Source organism: Protopterus annectens, chromosome 5.part1 (genome assembly GCF_019279795.1).
Source record: "Protopterus annectens isolate FY-2018-M chromosome 5.part1, PAN1.0, whole genome shotgun sequence".
NCBI lineage: Eukaryota > Metazoa > Chordata > Ceratodontiformes > Protopteridae > Protopterus > Protopterus annectens.
The window spans coordinates 419,121,964-419,142,890 of NC_056736.1; the positions used below are offsets into that span (position 1 = coordinate 419,121,964).

The 20,927-nt window shown below is 40.1% G+C and overlaps 1 protein-coding gene across 1 annotated transcript in view; it reads left to right on the forward strand.

Moving 5' to 3' along the window:
• LOC122803455 overlaps positions 1–20,927 on the forward strand; it is a 726,176-nt gene that overhangs the window by 496,379 nt on the left and 208,870 nt on the right. The window lies entirely within an intron of this gene.

Consider the following 20,927-nt stretch of genomic DNA (forward strand, 5'->3'; position numbering starts at 1 on the left):
TTTGTGTGTTTATGTGTTTGGTTTGCAGTTGTGATAGGTCTATGTGAGACTGGGATTGTGGTGTGCGTGGTTACCTTCTCCTCCTGACTGGTTTTGCTAGTACTGAGTTGAGAGAGCTCAGCCTCCAGTTTGGCTATATAGTTGCATCTCTCACATATATTTGTATTTGTTGTGAGGAGGAGAGGGTTGTCTGTGTACATGAGGCAGTTGTAACATTGCCTCAAGATTCCCAGATTCACCAGCTGAACAGGAGAGGATGCCAGCAACTGACCCTTCGACATGCTAGAATAGTGTATAAGATTGCTGTGTAACTGAGTCAGAAAGGACCTATAGGGAAATGGGTACTCAAGGGGATTTAGGTGAATGAAGTAGTTCCTTTTTGTTTAAGAGTGCTTTATATGTATAAAAATGCTTTAGGAGCAAGTGCTGGGCTTTTCAGATAGAGAATAGACTGTTTAGATTGCAAGTAGAGCAGTTCTAAGGGAAAAATTGAAGAGCAGACTTTGCGGAGCCAGAAATAGTTTAAACTTGATTAACCGGCGCTGCCCGATGCTGCTCTATGAGCAACTTCGCGCAAATTCGCACAAAAGCGCACTAAAGCGGGCTTTATAGCAGCGGGTTGAAAAGAGCTAGGAAATGGCCCAAAACGGCCAACAAACTACAAGTTGCTGGGCTGGAACCACTCCTTTATGGACAAATAGGCCGCTCAGTGCTCCCCACTCCCACTGGTGAACAAAGAAGCTTCCTCCTATCCAAATATGGATATGGACAACACAGGAGCTATGACACAGCCCAGAGATCAGCAAAATCTGAAGACTGGACTATTCTAGTTCAGCAAAGGCGGGAAAACAAGGATTTTTTTTTGTTTTTTTGTGTTTCAAACAGACAAAAAGATACAGTAACAAACAGTAAATGCTTCTTCTACTCTTCCCTCATTAGGCCAGTCATTGAGTATAATGCCCCATTTGGCATGTACCTCACTAGACACATGCAACAGCAGGAAAGGCCACAAAAGTACCTCACAAAGAGGATCCTAGGCCTTAAACACATGTCCTACATGGACAGATTCAAAAAACTCCAGCTATTCTCTATCTCATATCATCTACTACGAGTTGATCCCTGCTTGACTTACAAAGCCATGCCTGACCCAGCTCTGTTAGAAATGCTACATCTAAAGAAATCCCAATCCCTCTGCATCACATGGTCCAGAGACCTCAAACTCATTACCACACTCAACAGAACATGCTGGAGGGACAGGTTCATAACCCAGAGACTGCCCATGCTCTGGAATAGACTTCCCATACATGTCAAGCAGAGCACCTCACTGGCCCTCTTCAAGAGAAATCTTGATGAGTTGATGGGAAATAGAAAGTTCACCCCAGGGATCATTCCAGTGGCTCTACTTGATAGAAGCACTGGGAACTAACATCGGGTGGCATGATGCCAGGGCACTTCTATGGGCTAGGCTTGTAAAGGCTCCTGGGCCATTAACCTAATACACACCTATGAACCTATGAACCTATGAACAATGGTACACTGGTGTTGTTGCTAATGTGGTAGGGCTTGGAAGTGTGTAAAGTCCAGGTTGTGAGGAAGGATTCCTATGCAAATCTTGTCCACATATCCCCTCCATGTAGGCAGAGAACCATGTTGGTGTCCACACAGGAGGTAGCTGACATCAGGAGAGGGTGTGTCCAATGGCTTCCAAGCTAACTGGAGCTTAGCTGTGCCAGTTTTCAGGGAGCACCACCGTGCAGAGTGTGAAAGTCTGTGGGGTGTATCCATTGACTTCTAAGCTTTGTTCACCTACAGAGCACATGTTTCCACATGTCTGTGTGGTATGCAGCCATGCTGAGCATGAACCTCGGGGGGGGGGGGTGTCCACTGACTGCTAAGCTTTGTTTACATATGGGCTGCATGTTTGTGCGGCATGCCTCATTGATTAGAGTATCTAAAAAAGCAAATGATGTATTAATTACTTTGACCCTTGTTTAACTTAAACTAGGGACATTAAATTATGTTAATGATATACTAGGCATGTGGAATGCATCATAAGTAGCCAATCTCACAGACCAATCATACAGTAGAGCACTATAAAGTATGCATACACCCTGCATTCTGATTTTTCCCCATACTCTGCACCACTGGAATACAGACTTGGGAATTTTAACTGAAAGAATGCTGGGGGATAATTCAGGTCTGCTACATCTGCATGTGCTAGATGCGGAAGTCAATGCTGCTGCTCCTAACAATAGGCCTAGGCAGAAAAGGAGAAGAGTTTTCAGGCCCTGGGTAACCTTCCATGAGCCACATGAGCTGGAGATTGTAGAGCTCTACAGGGTGGACAGAGACATACTACAAGAACTCACTGAGCTCTGCCTCCATCAACTCAGACCCAGAGCCAACATAGGGAAACCCATCCCAGTGGAAACAAAGTATGTGCAGTCCTTAGGATAGTAGCCACAGGTACCTTCCAAAGACCAACTGGGGACATGATCAGGGTCTCACAGGCATCACCAGTTCCTAGATGCCATGCTACCACATGCCAGCCAGCAAGCACATTTTTTCCCTTCACCTTTGAGGCAAGGGCCAGCAATATGCAACAATTATACCATGTAGCCCACTACCCTGAGGTACTGGGTGCCATAGAGTGCACTCATGTACACATCAAGGCACCACCCAATTAGGAGGGTAGAATCTACATCAACCACAAAGGATATGACTACATCAACTGCCAGGTCATGTGCAATGCCCAGGGCATTATCATGAATGTGTGTGCTGGCAGCCATGGCGGGTATTACGACTCCCATATCTGGCACACATCACAGCTGTACCAGATGTTTGCTCGGGGAACATACAACATGGCCATTTACTGGGGGATGCTGGATACGCACAAGAACCATGGATGATGATGCCCATCAGAAATGCACACACACCCAGAGAAAAATGTCATAATGAGGCACACGCACAAACTAGGAACATCATAGAGCATGTGTTTGGGCTTCTGAAGTCATGCTTCCAGTGCCTTGATATATCTGGTGGAGCCTTGCAGTACTCTCCAGCCAAATGTGCACAGATATTCACAGTATGTTCCATGCTACACAATATAATCCTGCGGAAACAGCTGCACCAGGATCAGCAAAGGGAAGTGATACAGAGCCCCCCCATCAGTGACTACGTCACCACAGCCACACTCACAGGAGGACTTGGAGGAGGAATGCCCTGATGATGTCCTTGTAGGCAGACATAGGCGTGCCCAGTATGCCCTGGCTTTGGCTAAGAGACAACCCATAGCACATTCACTGACAACCTAGGTCCCCAGACACTGACACCTTACTACTACTCACATACATATAGTAAAATAGTTGATGCCAGGCAACCCATACAACCTCTACCTTTCCATGTATTGGCTGTGTACTGTTAGCATCACACAGAGTCATCCCTGAACTACAGTCCTGTCAACTGCTGCATTCACAAGGTAAGTCTCTAACCTACACACTACTGGTAAAGATTACTAGAATATGGTATCGTATGTATGGATCTGCTGCATATATGCAAGGAAATATAGTAGGCTATGTGGACAGAAGTAACATACACAGGGAACTACACATACCCAGTCCAATAGTATGTCTTCCCTAATTATCACTAGGCCACATGGTTGGAATATTTACTGCATCAGTCAAGGGAGATGTTAAACACTGGGGTCACATGATAGCTGGACTACTGTTTATCCAAAAAGATCATGTGCTGTTGTTCCCCAACCCCAATACAGCAGTGTTCGCATAAAACTGCTTTAACAGTAAGTCAGCAATAGTATATCAGCAGACCAGGCAATCTCAGGGCTGTAACATAGAACTCAATCACACATTTACTGTCACACGTAATGCAGGAATGAGAACATACATATTTATGCTGTTGATTGTGTGATGAATGACCCTTCTCTGTCTGGCAGCCTGTGTGGCTCAGTGGACCAGAGAACTTAACATGGGTAATGGTATTGATGCTTCCAATCTGGAAGTAGTCATATTTTTCCATGTGAGATATTATTATGTTGGTGTTTTTACAGACTGCAGGCTGTGTGTGTGGTGTAACATTATGAACCTCAGTCTCAAATTAAGTATAGCAAACAGCTGGGGAATGCCGTGCACATTTTGAGTGAAGGACAGTACTGTAGAAATAAAGAGAGATTGCAATGTCAGTAACTTACCTCTCAACCTCTTAGTGCAAGAAATCTAGACAAGGCCTGACAAAATGAGGGGACATAGGCCCACAAATAGGGGCATATGTTAAATACTGCTCTGATAAAGTTAAACAGTTGTTTGAATAACAGATATGTTTATGTAAGCAAATTTCTGAAGGATTTGAAGTCAGAAACTCAAATGTTTGTCATTATTTAGTGATGTCAGCCCTCAGATCATCTAAGTGAATTGCCAGAAAACCACAAGTTTTATGAGGAACAGACCAAACTTATGAGCCAAAATCATGGACATTCTACGGAAAAGCTGGACAGTTGACAGGTATGGTCTGTAACACACAAAATCCTGGACTGGAGTACAGGTAGGCCTGGAGTCACTTTATAAGTACTGACAGGCACACTAGGCATGTCCAAACACTTAGTTAAAATGAGTGCAAGTTTGTTGCCCCATCATCAGAATGACCTGCTATGTGTAGATATGTCTATACATACAGGCATATACATATACATATCTGTCTGTCACTATCTCTCTTATACATAGTATATATCTATCTCTATGTAGTGACAAATGTGTATATATATATATATATATATATATATATATATATATATATATATATATATATATATATGGTTCTACCTCACATAAACGAAATCACAAAACACTGACAACGCAATCACCGAAACCACATAACCGACAGTACAAAAACACGAAATCCCACATGCCCGACAACGAAATAACCGACGGTACACAAACACGAAACCTCATACACTGCACACACCACAATCACAACAATCAACAAACAAAACACATTACCGTCCAAAACCACATACACAACACAAGCACACCAAAATCCTACAAACCCACACTAAACCTCACATACACAACTACCTACAACCCTAACCCAAACCCTAACCCTAAGGTCCGTCACTACCGCACACTTACCTGACCGCTCCCTAACCCTAACTCACTTATCCGCCCCTAACCCAAACACAATCACTACACACTTACCTGACCCGCTCCTAACCCTAACTCACTTATCCGCCCTAATCCAAACACAGTCACTAGCGCACACTTACCTGACCGCTCTCTAACTCTAACTCACTTATCCGCTAACAAACACAATCACTACCGCACTTACCTGACCCAACCTAACCCTAACTCACTTAACCCACCCTATCCCCACAGACCGTCAATATCCACACTTACCTTACTGCACTAACGTCCGTCACTACCGCATACTTACACAGCCTTTTCCCATGTCGGCATCCTCAGCGTCGGTGCTTTCATCCGTCGGGTCGGTCTTCTGCACTGTCGATCTTCTGGGGCCCGTCGCATTGGTCTTCTGAGCTGTCGATCTTCTGGGGCTCGCGATTTCCATGTCGATGTTACGGCGTGTCGTTTAACTGAGGTAGAACCATATATACACACACACAAATATATATATATATATATATATATATATATAGATATATATAGATATATATATATATATATATATATATATATATATATATATATATATATATATATATATTTATATATATATATATATATATATATATATATATATATATATATATATATATAGCTATATATATATATATTAAAATGATACATAAACTCCCCCCATGTAGCTACGTAACGCATATACATATCATGCACAAACAGCTACATTTATATATACATTCCTGTTATATAAATAAATAAATATGTGTGTGGATGTCTGTATTGTCCTACATACCCTAATAATGGTGAGTAAATCTGCAATATCACACATCCATACTGTTGTTCAAAGGATCCAAACTATGGGGGCAATAGTACATAATCCACTTACCTACAGACACCTGTGCCTGCTGGATGTCACCACGTAGACAGACACAGGTGAGCAGGTGGTGCAATGTATAATGTTGTTAATGCACGTATGGACAGGGTACATTGTTCCTGCCCACAAGTTTGCCTTTCTAAGTACAAACAGCCACATATGGCCATACTGATAACTGTACATTTGTAGAAGCGTATAAAATACAGACTTCAATTTTAATAAAGCCATGATACTAACCATATCATTAAGCCCAGGTTTTGTACTGGCATAGAGTTTAATTTGCCACTTTAATTCAAGTAGCTCAGTTGGAAGATTTTTTGGAACTACTTGAATTAAAGTGGCAAATTAAATTATATGACTGATTACTAACTACCTATGAGTGGTTTAGCTTTGTGCTCTTGGTCAGCTGTGTTTTACTTTGTCATGTCATGCATTTTTAATTTCCTTGGGAGAAAATGATGTAATTAATGTGTATGGTGGGTTGGGTTATGTAAGCAGTGTTTGCATTTTTAACTTGTATTCTGATGAAGGTCAGAAGTGTCTGACGAAAGCACTTAATTTAATAAAGAAGTGTTTTCCTTTTACCCGGACCTGTGGTTTTGTTGGCTGCCTAGTTCGTTTTTTGTTCTTCAACAGTTTGTCTTGGTCTTTCAACTGTACACATGTAGCTAGGATAATAACAGTTATCTCTATGCTAGGATACTACATGTAGATAACAGTACGAAGCAATCTCACTCTGCAGGCCACAGATGCTGTTCAACACAAGTCTAGTTTGTGTAATGCACAATTACTGTGCCTGCAGTCACCTATACAACAGACTTAACCCGTGATGTGTGCGATAAGTACTGTGATCTATAGTGTGCAACACTAGATAAGTAGGGGTTCTAATCTCACTCCAGCCAACTTGGTGTCTTTGTCTGTGACTCTGTGTGTATATTTATCCCCTTGCAGACCAAATGCCATGCCCTCATGGGCTATCCAGCTGCAATAGTTATGAACTTTTAGGCCCAGTAACTTGCTGCTGGCTTCCACACTGTCTACTTCTATGCCCAGTAACTTGCTGCTGGCTTCCACACTGTCCTCTTCTATGCCCAGTAACTTGCGGCTGGCTTCCACACTGTCCTCTTCTACAGGGCCTGCGGATGTCCTCCACCTTAAGACTACCAGCTGACAGTGAAGTATCATATTTAAGCAGTGGTGCATGCTATTAATACTGTGATCTACAGTGTGTAACACTAGATAGGTAGGGGTTCTACTCTCCTGTTACTCAACTTGGTGCATGTGTATATCCATATAGCATACGTGTAACTTAAACATAGGTAGGGTTTAGTATTATTTTATTTGTAGCGGATGATGTGGCCCCCTTAATGACTGACCACAACAAGGTCTGCTGATATCAACAAGCATTATATGTTCGAAACTGATAGTACTTGCAGACTTGATGTGTGTTGCTTGCATCGGGTACTGTGATCTTTAGTGTGTACCTGTACATAGGTAAGTGTTCTAATCTACATGCAGCCAATAACCACTTGCACTACGTGTGTGCCCTGGCATGTCCAATATACAGTGAGTGGTAGTGGTGTTAGCTTGAATGTGGCTATGTTCATGTGAGAGCTTGTGACAGCATTTTACAACATGTTATGGAGCCTAGGACATGTGAACCTAACTAGCATAATGGCCATACAGCCCTCAAAATCAGAGACATCTTTGCACCCCTTGGTACAGCATCAGCACATATTGCCCCAGTCCAAGAGGTACTCAGGCAGACGCTGTGCATTGAGATAATGGTCACCCAGCCAGTCATACAGATGGCATGTGCTGAGGTGCACTGAGGTGCTCTGTGTAATATTAGGCAGGGTCTGTTTCAAGGATGTGTTGAAGTCTGCTAGACAAATGTCTCCCACAAGCATGTAGTACTAATGTCACATAGTAGGTTAATGTACTTACAGTGAGTCATCCATCTACTATGCTTCCTAAAGATAGGCAGCACACACACTCCAGCAGGGTAACACCTTACCCTGTATGCAAGGCACAGATCACCTCTGAGCAGTCTGTATGCAACAGGTGGCAATGACACTCATTGCAGATGGTCAGCACTGAGCACATACTGAAGATGTGAAGTGACCTTGTGAGGGGCCATACTATTGTGTTCAAGTGCCAGTACAGCTTGGAAAGGTACATCAACAAATGGCCATTGCACTCAGATATTGGCATGCTGAGGGAAGACTATGTTGGGGTTATGAGGATGTCACCTTCTGGTGACTGTGGCCTCAGCTATGCCATATGATCCCTGCCATACCACTGTAGAAACATGGTGATCTGAGGCACATTAGGTGTAAACCTGTGTGGCCAGGACTGTGTACCCACTTTTCACCCCTAAGAATGTACATCACATGTTGGGACTGATCTGCTACTAACTGGGGACACTATTGTAGTGTCCACACACTTGAGACATTACACTTGAAGGTATTGGACACACAATACTGTACCCCTTGATGGTCACTGTTTGTTAGAATGTGTGGATGGATTCACTGTTGTACCACCTATACCGACAGGTTGTCGATATACATCTCAGACTGTCACTATACTGAATGTGGCAGTCAGGACACCTATCATTGTGTGCAACAGCACCTTTGCCATGTCACCACACAGGTATATCGTACAACTGTAGCAGCCACACAAGTACCATGGTACACCAATGCACAGTGTAGATAACCCATCCTATGGAGTCCATGTCACAACCATACAAATATAGTCTGTCTCCTAAATGCTTTGAAGAGGATGTGCATGTCCCCATAAAGGGAGGTGTCAGATCCCACTGTGCACCTCCCATGTTGCCATGACAGGAATAACACATGTCTCACGTGTTCAACACACCTGCAACATCAACATGGTATACTTAGTACATACTGGGGAGACTGCTGTGTAACACAGACAGTACACCCTACAGGAAACACGCCCACCATGCACATAAAGCGTACATCTACTGTGGCATACATCATGTGACTATCGCCATTGTCCTTGTTACACTGTTATACACATATGAAGCTATGGAGCCATGCATGTATACTGCTCTTTCTTGCTGAAGTCATATTTCTGGTGTGCCACCATGCCATCCTGTGCCACTATATTGCAGCCATGTGTCTGTACCACTGAGCTTAACCCTCCCCAAAGTAGATAGACCTGACACCCACATAAAAGTAGATACAGGCTGACACAATGATTACTACAGTATTACAATGATGATCCCAGTAAGCTTACCTGCATGCTCATCTGCTGTGTACACTGTGGCACCCACCTCCACAGTTTGTGGTGTGATGGATGCCTGGGAGCTGTTGTGTGCTGCTAGGTTCACCAGGAATTCCTCAGTGGCTGAGAGTGGTTGTTTCTTTGCAGGTCCTCCACTGGTGATGGCACGATCCCTGACTACATCAGCTGTCCTCCGTTTTGCAGCATTCACCATATCTGTTGCATGTTGTCGAACCTGTTCATATGTCTTGTCCTGGTGGCCACTGGCATTCACATCCTGGACAAGGCCTGCCCACAATGCAGACCACTGTTCCCTGTTATGCCCCCCCTGGATAACAGGATGTGATTATGCTGTCTTAGTCCTTCAAGTATTATGTCATTCTCCGCATCTGAGAAGGGGGCATGATACATTATCCCTGAAAGACAGCACAAGGGGGACACATTACAGGATCAGATATGTGGACATCCACTATGCACAGATACAGCAAGGACAAAATGGCCAGCAATATCCAATGCTTGGTCAAACATGTCCTACCCCACAGGGTGACAACATACTACGTGCGTGGCTACAACCAAGATAGTATTAATACTGAAGTATTTCCCTGTGTGCCCTGAGATATTCTGTTGTATGATCATATACCCAGTACTCCAGTCTACTGTGGTGTGTCCGCTAAAGACAAACCACCCAATAATACTGTATGTTATAAGACCAGTGTCAGACAACTAGCAGTGTGCTATTACAACCACTATAAAGGAATAGTCTAACAACACCAGTGTGCCACAATGACAAAATACAATGCAATCTTGAAGTATTGTACATCCCCTGTAGGTGTAACACAGCAGGATATCAATGATATGTCATTACCAGAGGTATAAGACAGCCTTACTGCTGTAACACCTATTCCCCACACTGCTATCTTCCCATCTGCATCCTGCTATACACAAAAACACTTACATACCTGGTGGAGTGCAGTACTCCTCTGTTGAAATGTGCTACTAGTAATGCATTGCAAAGACATGCTCTCTGTGAGGAAAGTCTCATACAGAATGTTTCTCCATAGCCAGCTGCTTGTATTTTTAACATGCTTCTCATTAGCAGGTAATTGCCACTAAACCAGTCTGTGGCTCTGATTATGCTAATTGCAGCCAAAACAGCTGAACTGCACTATCATTAGCCAATGGCATGCAACCACTGTGCAATATATAAGGCATTCATTTAAACCAGGGCCCCTTTGTTAGCTGTTGAGATGGACATTACTGGGGTGAGGAGACTACATCGTTGCAGAGGGTAGGTCTGTAGCATAAACCTTTACATAGAGCTGTGTACCATAGGCTGCAGCTGCCACTGTAGGTAATAGACATAGGCAGAGAGTGTGAACAGTTTGGAGGACAACAAGCTGTAGGTGTATCTGTGTCAGCCTTGTTGTAGAGGCAGAGCCAGAATGAGGGTACCATTTACACTCCAAGTAAGGCATGTATTTCAGGTACGTATATAAGGCAACTGTGTCAATAACAAAGTACTAGGAGAAATATAGTAATGCTATACGGATATGTGAAGTGTGTCTCTACCTATAGGCCTTTGACTTCCAGCACTGAAAAGCAGTTATTTAATTTGCAATGTGTTGTGTGGATAAAAAGTGCTTGAGTCATTCATTAATTGCTGTCTTCACAATAATGTAATTGAAATGCAACACAACACTGGATTTGAACCCAGGACTGTATGTGTGGTAAAATGTACTATATGCAAGGCATTTAACAGACTGAGCTACTGAGGCACTGCTATAGCAGGTGTATTTGCAAGATATATATGGATGCATACAGGCTGTGACAAATATTTCCTACATCCATCAGTATGTGCATGGCTTTATATGGATGTATTTCTGCACCAGAGTCCCAATTGAGCATGTATTTTGCCATTAATGCCTTAGCAGATGACTTTCTACATGTTGCTGATAAAAGGTCACATTTACTTGCTATCACAGGCTTCAGTTTCATCCATTATCATGTATTTGACTGTCTAGTGGTGTACTATTGCACCAGAGTCCAAGGTACACTCACATATTTTTTCCATTAGTTTTTATTCCAGATTGCGTGGTATGACGTGGTGCTCATCTCTGCTGTAACATGCCTAATAACTGTAATTGGCAATTACTATGTTTTGTTTAAACCACCTGTTTTAAGTTGCCTGGTGTGGTGGGTGAATACAGCATGCTGCAAGTATGATAGACTTGGGTTTGAAACATGGCAGAGATGTTTATTTTGTACATGTGTCTTACAATGTTATAAACACATATAGTCATTATAGCTCTATTTAGCTGAGCTGGGGTGGCAGTGCTGGAGGCTGGGCAATGGCTGGGGTGAGGCTGCCCCACTAGGTTGGCCAACATGTCCTTAATGTGGTGCAGGCAGCAGTCATAGCCACAGTGGACTATCCTGTGCACCAAGACCAGCAGCTCAGCCCGGGTGACAACTCCCCCTCCACCACCACTCCCAGAGGGGGTCCAGCCCCGTCCCATGGTGTGGCAGTACCCAACTCTACAGGTATTGCAGGGGCAGTGGGGGTGGCACCACCAATCTGGGTTCCAGATGTGCTGGGACCTGGTGACACTGCCAGTTTAGGGAAAGTAGGGGGATCAGCCAGAACCGGCCTACCTTGATGTGCTGTGGTAACTGAGATATAGCAATAAGTTGAGGTTAGTTATGAACAAATCATTGTTAGTATTAACAGCATGGGGCATCATATTAATTACCCAAATACATAGGAATGCATATTATGTATGACCCATCATGAAATAACAGAACAGTCAGTATGTTAACAGCATGCCAGTAATAGTTAAAGCATAAGTGCAACCATATGGTTAATTTAACAAGATATGGTAATATGAAAGCATAATAGCATATAACAATAATAAACTGCATAAGGCCAACAAAATGGTTAATTTAACAAGATATGCCAATATGAAAGCATAATAACACATAACAATAATAAACCACATTTCCCAAAATGTAGTTATTTTAACAATATAAGTAAATAGTAAACCATAATAATAAATAACAATATTAAATACATCCAAGATAAAGAGCAGTCCCCCTGGCAGGCAAACACTCCTTCCAATAAGTTTGAAAAATAAATGTGAACAAGTTAGTTATGGAAGAAGTGAAGCTGGGTAGTCCACTGATGTGTCGCTCTGGATAACTCCAAAATGAATAAATCCAAATAAAGCGTAAGATACTTTAATTCACAAGACAGTTTATTGCAACGGACAAGCGCTTTCGCTAGACATAGCTTCTTCAGGTCACTTTAATAAATGCATAAAAAGGATCCTTCAATATATAGGCATGTCAATTAATCAGGTTAAAAAACAATTAAAGATTTAAAAGGGAAACAGAATATACAAAGCATGTGTGCATGTGTCATGTGAACTTAAAAACATACAGATGAATATCTAAAACTAAGCTAAACCATAGAAAGTGCATATATAAAAAATAAATAAAATGTAATAAGCCATATATAACAATGTATATATAATTTCATTGTGCATAATATTCTACTTGGCTGGTATAAATATTGAGGTTATTGATTTATGCATAATAAATAAATACTTGAGCAAAGCATGATATGGTTAATTGCATTGCAGAGAAGAATCTCTGACTGGGATTAGTTAAAAACAATCTATGTATATGAGCATAAATAGTACATATAAAAAAGCATATACAGGTAGAGGCAAACAACACAGTATCATATATGCCAGTATATATTCCTAACGCATGAATGCATAGATATATATATATATTTTCCTAACAATTAATTATACTATTTGGTTAAAATTTAAATGTTAGGAAGCATAGATGGTAGGTCACTACTAAAAATTTATCAAAATAATAAGTAAATCACTAAAAATCATCACAGGATCGCTTCCTTAATACTGTCTATCACATTACATAAAAATATTAGTATATTGGGATAGAAAAGTTTGATCCAAGAGCAAAACACACATAAGTAAATATAGAGGATATACAAAAGCACACATTACCACAGAAATATAAAAAAACTTGCTTTTTAAAAAAGTATATATGTATATATACGAATAGCTATATATGTCCAAGGATGTTGTGTATATATATCAAATAAATATATCTTGACACACTAAAAAATAATAAAAAATATATAAAAAATATATATATGCGTGTGCATATCTATTGCCAGAGGGTATATGTATATGCTAATAAATTGCTAATAATTCTCTTAATATTCAAGTCACTTAATATTTCTCCGTTTCCTAAGTCTGGGTTTTATCGATGCTCTCTCATTCAAACCTGACCCATTATCAGCCCTTAGTCGAACAATCCAATCACTCTCTTTGCTCTCAGTATTACTTCTAATGTCACCACCTCTCATGCTAGGTTTTAGGACTTCAAGAGCCCTAAACAAAAAAGTGTGCGTATCATCATGGGCATTAACATGCTTGGCTAAAGCATTATGTGGTGACCCTTTCCTGATGTGATATACATGCTCTCTTATTCTATCTCTAAATTTTCGATTCGTCTTTCCTACATAAAAACTCCTGCAGACTTGACAGACTGCAAGATAAATCACATTGCTTGTCATGCAGTCTGCAGTAGCTGTAGTGTAAAAGATACGTTGTGTATCAGGGTGTATAAATTCAGATTCACAATCAATGTAGTGACAGAAATTACATTGTCCACATGGAACAGTATAAGCCGTAGTCATCTCAACTCTCTTGTGTTTTGAATAGCAGAGCATTCTCTTAAGGTTCTTCTTATTTTTGTATTGAAATTTTGGCTGTTCACCAACTATTTCCCTTAGATCATCATCGATCTGGAGGACTCCCCAAAATTTACTAATTATATCCCTGATTTCAGAGTGGTCAGAGGTAAAGGTTGTCGTAAATTTCATTACAGGGATGGTAGTAGATAAGCTCTCTTTCAATGGGCAACTCTGAGCAATAGGTCCAAAACATGGCATGGCCGTAGTATGTCTTAAATCTGGTATATTCTGCATACTATCATTCACTTCGTTAATATCATAGCCCCTGTCAATTAATCGGCCTTTGAGGTTTTCTAATTCCAAGCAGAAGCCTTCTTCAGTCGGATTTAAACGTGAGGCTCTAATGGCCTGGCCTTTAATAATGTTTTTAAACACAAAGGAAGGATGCATGCTGGATCTTAGTAATAGTGAATTGCTGTAGCATGCTTTCCTAAAAACACCTGTGTTAATCAAACCATTAGGTAGTCTCTCTAGAACCAGATCTAAGAATTCAATCCTATCTTTTGAATAATTCATGGTGAATCTTAGATAGGTGGTTAAACTATTCATTTCACCCAATAACAGTTCTAAACGTTCTGGTGTCCCCTTCCAAAGAATAAAGACGTCATCCACAAAACGTCGAAAAAAGACTACATCTTCTCTGAATACTTCAATATCAAATAAAACAGTTTCTTCCCAATGGGCCAAGAACATATTCGCATAGCTATTGGCGCAGGGTGTCCCCATAGCTACGCCGTCAACCTGCCTGTAGATGGTTTCATCAAATATGAAAATATTGTTCTCTAATACTAATTCTAAGAAGTGTACAACCAAATCTATCTTGACAGCGCTATAATCACTATGCAATCGTAAATATTCAGTGACATAAACAAGGCCAAGGGTATTCGGAATCACAGTAAACAAGGATTGAATGTCAAGAGTAACAAAAATATAATCATTGTGACTGATATCATTCTTAATACATTCATAAAAGTCTAACAGAAATTGTTTAGAGTCTCTCAGGACAAATCTGTTATTATTCAGAATAGGTATATATCTATGCATTCATGCGTTAGGAATATATACTGGCATATATGATACTGTGTTGTTTGCCTCCACCTGTATATGCTTTTTTATATGTACTATTTATGCTCATATACATAGATTGTTTTTAACTAATCCCAGTCAGAGATTCTTCTCTGCAATGCAATTAACCATATCATGCTTTGCTCAAGTATTTATTTATTATGCATAAATCAATAACCTCAATATTTATACCAGCCAAGTAGAATATTATGCACAATGAAATTATATATACATTGTTATATATGGCTTATTACATTTTATTTATTTTTTATATATGCACTTTCTATGGTTTAGCTTAGTTTTAGATATTCATCTGTATGTTTTTAAGTTCACATGACACATGCACACATGCTTTGTATATTCTGTTTCCCTTTTAAATCTTTAATTGTTTTTTAACCTGATTAATTGACATGCCTATATATTGAAGGATCCTTTTTATGCATTTATTAAAGTGACCTGAAGAAGCTATGTCTAGCGAAAGCGCTTGTCCGTTGCAATAAACTGTCTTGTGAATTAAAGTATCTTACGCTTTATTTGGATTTATTCATTTTGGAGTTATCCAGAGCGACACATCAGTGGACTACCCAGCTTCACTTCTTCCATAACTAACTTGTTCACAATATTAAATATATGCAGATAAGGGGTGGAAGAGAGAGAAAAGCAGTCTATTAGGGACATTGCAGATTATATCCCTGAAAACAGTGGTAATATTAACTCTACAGGTGTGTATTGTCAGTTTTGTGTACAGTGACTACAAGTCTCCTATAGGTGATGTAGCATGTACATATCTCTCAGGCTATTTCATGGGACAGTATGGGCCAAGCAATAACAAATGCAGGTACACAGCTAGACAAAACACTTGCACATCATGTAGACATATATAACTATCAAGGTGTTTTATAAGCAGATGTGTTGATAATTTGCATTCCAATTAATCATTTCTGTGGTAATTCTGTGAAACACAGATTACGCAGTATTAATTACAGTACTAGAAATCATGACACTTGAGAGGTATGTTTATGTGCAGTTCATAAACTAGACAGTCGTCATGCCTTATTTGCCAGGCATGGGAATAAAACCCAATAGATGTGACTGCAGGGGGCATCTGTAAATAATGTTATAATTGACTGCAGCAACTTAGTACAAATATGCAAGGAATACAGCCATGCTGGAGGTAGACAGATTTATTTCTGACTCAACAATGCTGATGAACACGTTATTCTTGTTGATTTTAAAACACTGGGAAATCTAAACACAATATCTGCTCATAACATGGGTTACCTCACTCATAAACCTTTTGCTCCTGGGGTGAGAGAAAATGTGTGCATTATGTGACTGATAGTGGGCAGGAGATAACCTTGAACCATACTATGAGTTGAGTAATACAAGTTACAGGACATTCCTTTTGCATTCTAGAACTATTACAGTGTTATAATTGACTGTATTGACAGTAGAACACATATGCATGGAATACAACCATACTGTATATATTAAAACAGCTTTTAGTATCAACTGGGCTGGTGAACATTTTGTATTCTTATTGCTTTGAAATATCTGTGAAGTATAAACGCAATATCTGCCCATGGAGTGGGTTACCTCACCCATATACCTTTATTACCTGAAGTAGAAGAAATAGAGAGCATTATGTGACTGATATTGGCCTGGAGACAGCCTTGGACAGTACTATGATTTAAGCAATACAGTTTGCAGGCCATTACTTTTGCATTCTACAGCTACTACAGTGTTACACTTGACTGTAGCAACCTTACCACAGACAAGCAATGCATACAGCTCTACTACAATGATTATGACAACACAATCCTGTTCAGCACCATTTTGCTTACTTTTACTATTATTGTTTTTTGCTTACTGAACATCAGATGTTATTGTTCATGTATTGCACTACAGCTCTAATTGCAGATTTATTGCATTACAGTTCTACTTGACCATTTATTGCACTACAATTTTTCTTGTTTGTACTTTATTGCAAGTAAATGCTTTAATCGTTCTTGTTTATTGCACTACAGTTAGCATACTAAATCCACACCTACCACTCTCATGGTGTAACCTGGCCAGGCATCCGGCATGGGACTCGATTTTGTGAGCCCTCCCAGCTGCAGCTGTAGGGAGAGAAGCACACCATTCTGCATACCAGTTTTGCAGACATTCAGCTTGCATATTGGTAAAACAAAGGTAAAATCATTTATATATTTGTGGAGCATTCCCTGCTCTTGCCTCTTGGACTCAGGTGCCCAAGGTTCTCTTCTTTCTCCTTTTCAGTTCATCATGGTGGTGATGACACTGCTCACCTGTGTGGGGGATACCAGTAACTGGCCAAAGGGTCCAAGGCTTCCACCTTACACTCAGAGCCCTGGAATCTGCCCTGCATCAACCGGGGTTCATGGTTTTTAACAAGGAGCCAACCATGACCCTGGACTCTTGAATAAACCACCTCTATGCCCGAAAGCACACACCTTTGTCAACACTGCCAGTCATACCAACAGTAGATTGACCTCCAATGAATGATGCAGAATTCCTGCCTATTGGGCTTAATATAGGTTGTTTTCCTGCCCTTACACGTGATTGAGCAACATTCAAAAAAGTACCACATCACTTACCAGTGCACAAACCAGCTAAGTGAAGCCAAGCAGTGCAAAAACACACAGAAACATGGTTTTAGCAAGGCTTAGGACTGCGCAAACTTGGTAACCATTAGCATCTTTATGCACTGCTTAGCAAAGTGCAGCAGTGCCTAAATTCACAATAGTTTCATAAAAATGAAGAAAAATAGTACATTCATTTCAGACATACTCTGCCTGTTATGAACTTGAACCCAGGACCTGCTACTCATAAGACTGAAACTCTACCCATGTAGCTAGTTGGGTGTTACAAAAGCTAGTATTCCTTGCCGTTGCTGAGCTGTACTGCACAAACATGCTTAAACACACCTATAAATAAATAACTAATTACATCCGGTTTCTATTTTTAGATGTCTAGCAGGTGTTGACTATGTATGTATAAGCTCTGCTCAGCTCTGCTGTGCTCCACGCCATACCGCACTAACAGCAATTGAAAAAAAAGACAAAAGAAGAAAATTTTAATTATGATAATTAATTACATCTGGTTTCTATTTTTAGATGCGTAGCAGGTGTCTGCTGTCAATATGTAAGTGCACCTTGGTGTTGCTGCACTCCACACCATTCCTCACAAACATGCAGTTGAAAAAATAAATAAATAAAAAAAACAAACATCAAAAAAATGACATATTATACATTTGACACACTTCACAACATTACAGCAGTGGTGGAAAGTATTACAGGGAGACTCATCTGCAGCCATCGGTAGCCGCAACACCTCTCCCTACACTGATTCAATATCCATGTTCCTCAGCTTTCCCTCGGCAGCATGCCATTATTAATATGCATGGTGTGCTGCATTGGGGGAACCATGGCCGTGTACATGGATACATTCCATGTAGGCTCTACACTGTGCCTACACAGATTTTATTAAATCCTGGGGATACTTAATTGCATAATTAGCAAAATAAATAATACTGGATGTATGTCAACATGTGCAACGTACAGTGCAAATGTCAAACATTTTTATTTATCAACAGCTACGGTTTCACGTAATGTCATGCAACAGTTTATAAGTCTCTTGGTTTTTGAAGTATTAAGTACATATGGAAATATAACTTATTTTCATAATTACCAACAAACTAGCAATATTTCCAGAATAGTGTGATATAAACCAGCATTGACAGTGAATTGTCCTGTCTCCCACATTGGTGTTTTACACCATACATCTCAATAACATGTAGAATCCCAAGTTATGAAAATACGAACATAAATATGAAAATATAAATAATAAGTGTCAAAGATTAATTTCTCCACTGCAGGGCATCCTAGACTAACATTCCTGGTGTCATTTTGTTAGTAAGTCCTTGCCCTTTCTAGTACTTCCTATTAGTAGCTGGTAAGTCACTTAGTTAAAAAAACAGATCTAAAAACTTTCTGGGCACCATAAGGAGCTATGGGTGTGAACTGGAAGTATACAAAAAGGTGCTATAGGTTTGAGTGAGTTAATTTTAACTCACCTTCCAGAAAGTTCATCCTCTGTAGATATACTGACATCTTTTTATTGCTTTTTTTTCTTGACCTGTTATCCACAGTGTACTATTCCAGCTTGTAGAACGTGTTTTGTTGTCCTGTAACAGTTTAAGAAAGGTCACATCTTCCAGTAGGCCAGACAACATTTTTCAACATTTTCTTTCTTCTCTTCCATATTTTATATCTTTTTCTTGGGCACTGTTTACTTCTGGCATTAGTTCACCAACAGAATCCATTCATTTTGATGTTTATTGTAAAATCTTTTTTTTTTAACCTTTTCTCTGCTCTGCTCTCTTTGAGCTTCTTGATCAGGCAACTATCTTACAGGAATTCCACCATAACTCTCTTACAAATGACTCTGACATCAATTTGCATGCTGGGATTTTAAATAGACTAATTTGAAACAAAGCAAAATAAAATAATCAGCTAAAACACAACTGATTCTGTGGGAGAAAACAAAAAAAAATGAGCTAGTGCATGAATTTTCTAAGAAGATTAGCCTACGCCATATGTGTTATATCTGGCTAAAGATATAAAAGCCACCTTCCATGCACCCAAGATGTTAGACAGTTTGAGTTGAGACGACTAAAAGAGGTTTGGGTACCAGGCCCTTCACACATTTCATGCCAGCTGAGAGAAGGAGACCAAGTATTGAGAGGTATTGCTAGGAACAACAGTAAACAAATGTGCACACACTGGCATAAAAAACACACCATAAAGAAAGGGGGGTGGAGGTAGGGAGTGGCTACTGTAGCAGTTATCATTTGAACATTTAACGTTATGTTACATTTACTTACACAACTGTACAATGTTCATCACATTGATCACTATTATATGGGTAGAATGCCATAGCCTAGAACAACAAGGATGTGGAAGAGATGGGTCTAGAAGCTTCTGAAGAAAGGTCTGAGCAAAGCCTCACCTAGATCTGTAGAAGCAAACTAGCTTGTAGCACTTTGTAAAAGTGCATACAGAGGATGAAGTCACTAATTCTAGAATACTTCTAGAGTCCAACCCCTTCCAAAAAGCCATAGATGAAGCCAAGTCACTGGTAGAGTGAGTCATGACCCTGCCTGAAATAGTTTTGTTGTGGTGGGTGCAACAATATGAGGAACTGCCAGCTATACCAGTAGAAGCAGGTCAGTGGATGTGTAACATATTCCAGTACAGCTAGCTGGAATTTTTAAAAGAATTTTATGTCATCCGTATATCAAATTGATCCATACAGACACTTGTGTTGAAAAAATGTATTTGTAAAGCTGTTTGTATTAAAATGTACCAACAATGTGCAACACAGTAGCAGGGACACAAACAAATTGCTCACCAACCAAAAAATCCATGTATATAACATGAAGCTATTGTTTATGCCTGACCTGTATCAGTTTTGTTCATCTGCACTTCATGTTATGTACCAGCAGTATGCCCTGACAGAAAAAGAAATATACGTGCATTATTGTAACTGTTTAAATGTATATGTTTTAACAGAGGATACTGGAAGAGAAGATGTTAATCTCAAACTTTGAAAATAGTTTGAAAGTAAATTACCTAGCTTAGGCCAAATAGATTGTATCTTACAGTTCTCAATGCAGCCAGAGACAAAAAGTCTGTACTAGGAAGTTTCTTGCATTGTCATTGGGTGAACTAATTGCTACTCTGGAAGGGAGAAGTTTGAAATTGTAATGACTTCCAGGAGC